Source organism: Notolepis coatsorum (assembly GCF_963971535.1).
Source record: "Notolepis coatsorum genome assembly, chromosome: 1".
In the NCBI taxonomy this organism is placed as follows: Eukaryota; Metazoa; Chordata; class Actinopteri; order Aulopiformes; family Paralepididae; genus Notolepis; species Notolepis coatsorum.
In genome coordinates this window covers 239,887,003-239,893,002 of record NC_140165.1, presented here as the reverse complement: position 1 = coordinate 239,893,002, position 6,000 = coordinate 239,887,003, and the positions used below count along the sequence as shown (strand labels likewise).

The window sequence follows — 6,000 nt, the reverse complement described above, 5'->3', positions numbered from 1 at the left end:
CCCTTTCACCATGACAAGGCATTGTTACTGCCATGTCCAGAGGACAGAGTGCCCCCTGCTGGACAACACCCACACACCAGGTCAGAGGACAGAGTGTTCCCTGCTGGACAACACAACCAGGTCCAGAGGACAGAGTGCTCCCTGCTGGACAACAACACCACCAGGTCCAGAGGACAGAGTGCCCCTCGGGGCCTGCTGGACAACAACACCACCAGGGTCCAGAGGACAGAGTGCCCCCTGCTGGACAACAACACCACCAGGTCCAGAGGACAGAGTGCCCCCTGCTGGGACAACAACACCACCAGGTCCAGAGGACAGGAGTGCCCCCCTGCTGGACAACCACACCACCAGGTCCAGAGGACAGAGTGCCCCCTGCTGGACAACCACACCACCAGGTCCAGAGGACAGAGTGCCCCTGCTGGACAACAACACCACCAGGTCCAGAGGACAGAGTGCTCCCTGCTGGACAACAACACCACCAGGTCCAGAGGACAGACTGCCCCTGCTGGACAACAACACCACCAGGTCCAGAGGACAGAGTGCTCCCTGCTGGACAACAACACCACCAGGTCCAGAGGACAGAGTGCTCCCTGCTGGACAACAACACCACCAGGTCCAGAGGACAGAGTGCTCCCTGCTGGACAACAACACCACCAGGTCCAGAGGACAGAGTGCCCCCTGCTGGACAACAACACCACCAGGTCCAGAGGACAGAGTGCCCCCTGGCTGGACAACAACACCAACCAGGGTCCAGAGGACAGAGCTGCCCCCTGCTGGACAACAACACCACCAGGTCCAGAGGACAGAGTGCTCCCCTGCTGGACAACAACACCACCAGGTCCAGAGGACAGAGTGCTCCCTGCTGGACAACCACACCACCAGGTCCAGAGGACAGACTGCCCCCTGCTGGACAACCACACCACCAGGTCCAGAGGACAGAGTGCCCCCTGCTGGACAACAACACCACAGGTCCAGAGGACAGAGTGCTCCCTGCTGGACAACAACACCACAGGTCCAGAGGACAGAGTGCCCCCTGCTGGACAAACAACACCACCAGGTCCAGAGGACAGAGTGCCCCCTGCTGGACAACAACACCACCAGGTCCAGAGGACAGAGTGCCCCCTGCTGGACAACAACACCACCAGGTCCAGAGGACAGAGTGCCCCCTGCTGGACAACAACACCACCAGGTCCAGAGGACAGAGTGCTCCCTGCTGGACAACAACACCACCAGGTCCAGAGGACAGAGTGCCCCCTGCTGGACAACAACACCACCAGGTCCAGAGGACAGAGTGCCCCTGCTGGACAACAACACCACCAGGTCCAGAGGACAGAGTGTTCCCTGCGGACAACACCACCAGGTCCAGAGGACAGAGTGCCCCCTGCTGGACAACAACACCACCAGGTCCAGAGGACAGAGTGCCCCCTGCTGGACAACAACACCACCAGGTCCAGAGGACAGAGTGCCCCCTGCTGGACAACAACACCACCAGGTCCAGAGGACAGAGTGCCCCCTGCTGGACAACAACACCACCAGGTCCAGAGGACAGAGTGCTCCCTGCTGGACAACAACACCACCAGGTCCAGAGGACAGAGTGCCCCCTGCTGGACAACAACACCACCAGGTCCAGAGGACAGAGTGCCCCCTGCTGGACAACAACACCACCAGGTCCAGAGGACAGCGTGCTCCCTGCTGGGACAACAACACCCACCAGGTCCAGAGGACAGAGTGCCCCCTGCTGGACAACAACACCACCAGGTCCAGAGGACAGAGTGCCCCCTGCTGGACAACAACACCACCAGGTCCAGAGACAGAGTGCCCCCTGCTGGACAACAACACCACCAGGTCCAGAGGACAGAGTGCTCCCTGCTGGACAACAACACCACCAGGTCCAGAGGACAGAGTGCTCCCTGCTGGACAACAACACCACCAGGTCCAGAGGACAGATGTGCTCCCTGCTGGACAACAACACCACCAGGTCCAGAGGACAGAGTGCTCCCTGCTGGACAACAACACCACCAGGTCCAGATGACAGAGTGCCCCCTGCTGGACAACAACACCACCAGGTCAGAGGACAGACTGCCCCCTGCTGGACAACAACACCACTTTCGATAACAGGCTTGACCGGGGCTCGAACCGGCAATGTTGCGATCGTGAACCTTACCCATGTAGCCACGCTGCAGGAGAACATGGCACTAACGTTGCCCATGGTTATGGGTTTCATTCCCCGGGCAGTTCAGTGGGTAGAGCATTTCACTAACTAGGGTTAGGGGTTCGAGTCCCATCGGGGGCACCCATGCTGTTAATGATTTCTATCTGGGTTGCTTTGGATAAAAGCGTCCACTAAACGGTTAGTTATCATGTTATTGGATTGTGGTTAATTGTGTCCAGTCAGTCTAGTGCCACTCCCCCCCCCCCCCTCCCCCCCTCCCCTTCCATCAGCTTCCTATGATCATTGAAGGAACATAACGTTTCTGTTCAGGATTCACCTGCCAATTTCACCATTTCACCAGCCAAATAGATAGAAATGATCCTGAAAGTGATGGTTGTTCGCCTGCCAAAGTTGCTGGTATGATATCAAGCATACTATCCACAGCCAAGCAGTGTAAGCAACGTGACTTTCCCATTGTAGCCACGAGGGAACATGTAATGTTCTTTACGTATCTCTCTCCTTCTGCTTTCATGTTATTTTACTAAATTGTAAAGGTTTTGTTTCAGTTTAGCCATTTCCATCCAGGTGATTCTTGGTCATTAATTTCCATGCAGGTGGGTTATTAGTCATTCATTTCCATCCAGGTGGTTATTAGTCATTCATTTCTGAATTTGTTTCCATATTGTTTTCAACCCTGTCCATGTCACCATTATCTCAAAGAGTCCAACCAGGGCGCTCCGGTAGCACATAGGGATGGGACTTTCTAGCAAAAGTGCTATTAGAAAATTCGTGTTTCATAATATGGAATATTCGGAAAAAAAGAAATGTATATTAATTCTTTATTTATTAAATAGTTTTTTTTATCAGCTCTGACCGACAATAAATCAAAACGACACCATTCACCATCGTAGCCTATAATAACAGCATTGCATCGGCCTATCAACCGGCTTTAATAACCAAACAGAAACAGATATTTTTTTATCAATTAGGCTATGAAAATTAGGCTGGCTCTAAATATAAAAGGGAATTAAATAACAATGTTTGCTTCAATAAAAAAAATCATTTTATAAAAATAAAATAAAAATAAATAAAGATTCTATACTTTTTTTTTTTTTTATAATATTCTACTGTAAAAAAATGAAATCGATCTTAATAACAGAATGACTATTAAAATGTCTAATATTCGCCCCCCCCCCCCCCCCCCCCCCCCCCCCCCCCCCATCCCTAGACCATGTGGCGCGCTGGGTCGCGAGGACGGTCGCCCCGGGTTCGTTTCCCGGTCCCGGTGGCCATTTGCCGCATGTCTTCCCTGCTTCTTCTCCCGTTCTCCCTCTCTCCTCTGTCGGATCCTGCGTGGCCAGAAAGGGCTGTGAAATGCTAATTAAAGATAATAATAAAAAATAGTCCAACCGCTGTCATTCAGTTTACATTTAGTCATTTAGCTGACGCTCTTATCCAAGTCGACTTCTGTACAAGTTCTGTGCAACAAGTCAGCAGGAAGGGTACCACTCTGGCAGCTAAGGGTCAGTAACATTGTTCGTCAAACAGTGTTGAACTCGAGTGCTACAGTCTTGAGTGCTGATACTCAATGACTTGAATGTACCCACTCCTTTACTAGTCAGTAGGATGTAATCTTCTAGATGTGTGGTACAGAATGTACCAGGCCTCACAGTTACAGTCGAAGGAGCCGGTCCTGTCAGGGGTCAGTAAGAGGTCGTCTCTAGCCCGTGTCAGGAGTGGCCGTCCGCGCTCCTTCACATTACGTCACAGAGGCCGCAGAGCGCCGGAGCAGACCGTGAGTGCTCTGGAGCGGACCCCCCCCCCCCCCCCCCCACACACACCACACACACACCTCTCAACCATTTACGCTAGGCTTTTCAAAGGCCATGTGATGTTACGCTCACCCAGAGAGGCAGGGGTCAGCGGCTCTCGGAGCCAAGGCGGCAGGACGAGAGAGAGGGGAGAACACTGAGCCCCGGATAATATGAGAGGAGAGGTGCTGTAGTGTGGATGGATGGGTGGGTGGTGTTTGGAGGAGAGGAGAGGCAGTGTGGATGGATGGGTGGTGTTTGGAGGAGAGGAGAGGCAGTGTGGATGGATGGGTGGTGTTGGAGGAGAGGGGAGGAGAGGCAGTGTGGATGGATGGGTGGTGTATGGAGGAGAGGAGAGGCAGTGTGGATGGATGGGTGGTGTTTGGAGGAGAGGAGAGGCAGTGTGGATGGATGGATGGTGTTTGGAGGAGAGGAGAGGCAGTGTGGATGGATGGGTGGGTGGTGTTTGGAGGAGAGGAGAGGCAGTGTGATGGATGGGTGGTGTTTGGAGGAGAGGAGAGGCAGTGTGGATGGATGGGTGGTGTTTGGAGGAGAGGAGAGGAGAGGCAGTGTGGATGGATGGATGGTGTTTGGAGGAGAGGGGAGGCAGTGTGGATGGATGGGTGGGTGGTGTTTGGAGGAGAGGGGAGGAGAGGCAGTGTGGATGGATGGGTGGGTGGTGTTTGGAGGAGAGGGGAGGAGAGGCAGTGTGGATGGATGGATGGTGTTTGGAGGGGAGGAGAGGCAGTGTGGATGGATGGGTGGGTGGTGTTTGGAGGAGAGGGGAGGCAGTGTGGATGGATGGGTGGGTGGTGTTTGGAGGAGAGGGGAGGCAGTGTGGATGGATGGGTGGGTGTGTTTGGAGGAGAGGGGAGGCAGTGTGGATGGATGGGTGGTGTTTGGAGGAGAGGGGAGGCAGTGTGGATGGATGGGTGGTGTTTGGAGGAGAGGAGAGGCAGTGTGGATGGATGGATGGGTGGTGTTTGGAGGAGAGGGGGGAGAGGCAGTGTGGATGGGTGGGTGGGTGGTGTTTGGAGGAGAGGGGAGGCAGTGTGGATGGATGGGTGGTGTTTGGAGGAGAGGGGAGGCAGTGTGGATGGATGGTGGACGGATGCACCAATTGGGCTCCCGCCGCGCCGTAATGCCTTCAAAATAGCTGTGTGAAATGCACCATTAGCTCGCAGGGCTGGAGGCATCTGCGACGGGCGCCTGTGTATTTGCGTGTGCTTGTGTGCAACAATTTGAAGGCGCGGGGCGCTGCACTATGTTTTGTAGTGGCTGTTTGTTGCCCCCTATCTGTCCCAAAACATCACAAATTGAGGTGAATGCTTTTGTGGGAAAGCGAGATAACGCCAACACACAGAGAAACACACACTCTCCTTGAAATTCAGACCCCTCTCTAAAGCGCTTTTTATCTGTAGAGGCTATTTACTGTTTGGCTGTTTGGTTAATAATAGCCATGGAGAAGTAAGCCATTTTGCGCGGGGCCCTGGTTCCCCCTCATAATAAATGATGTATTAAGCTTAGGGAAATCAGGCCTGTGAATCTCCCTGCCTTCTCTTCCCTCACATCCCCCTCAGCGGACCCTCCCTCGTATTTCCTTCACCACTACGTAGTGTTTTTCGATGTGTTTTATAGAACCGTACGTTTTTATACACCCCGACGCGCGGCTGGTGCCTCTCTCTCTCTCTCCCTCTCTCTCTCTCTCCCTCCCTCTCTCTCTCTCCCTCTCTCTCTCCCTCCCTCTCTCTATCCCCCCCCCCCCCCCCGCGAGGCTACATTCCACGTCTCATTGAGTCGAATAGCGTTTTCTTCCTGACACTCTGATTCTTTTCCGCTCTTATCAATGCCGGGGCTCATTAGGGGCGATAGCACGACGAGGTGGAAGGGGTGAATGGTGATGTTTATGGCGTGTTTTAACAACGTGCGAAGCCACTGATAGAGAGCGGCGCAGGGAGAAAAGGACCTCCTTTTGAGGAGAGAGAAGAGAGAGAGAAAAAAACCACCTGCGAAGCCGGTCGGGGGCCTTTTCCATTT

The 6,000-nt window shown here is 53.8% G+C and overlaps 1 protein-coding gene across 1 annotated transcript in view; it reads left to right on the top strand.

Annotated features, from left to right (window-relative positions):
• Positions 1–6,000, top strand: part of LOC311224431 (RNA-binding protein Musashi homolog 2-like) — a 211,487-nt gene that overhangs the window by 140,054 nt on the left and 65,433 nt on the right. The window lies entirely within an intron of this gene.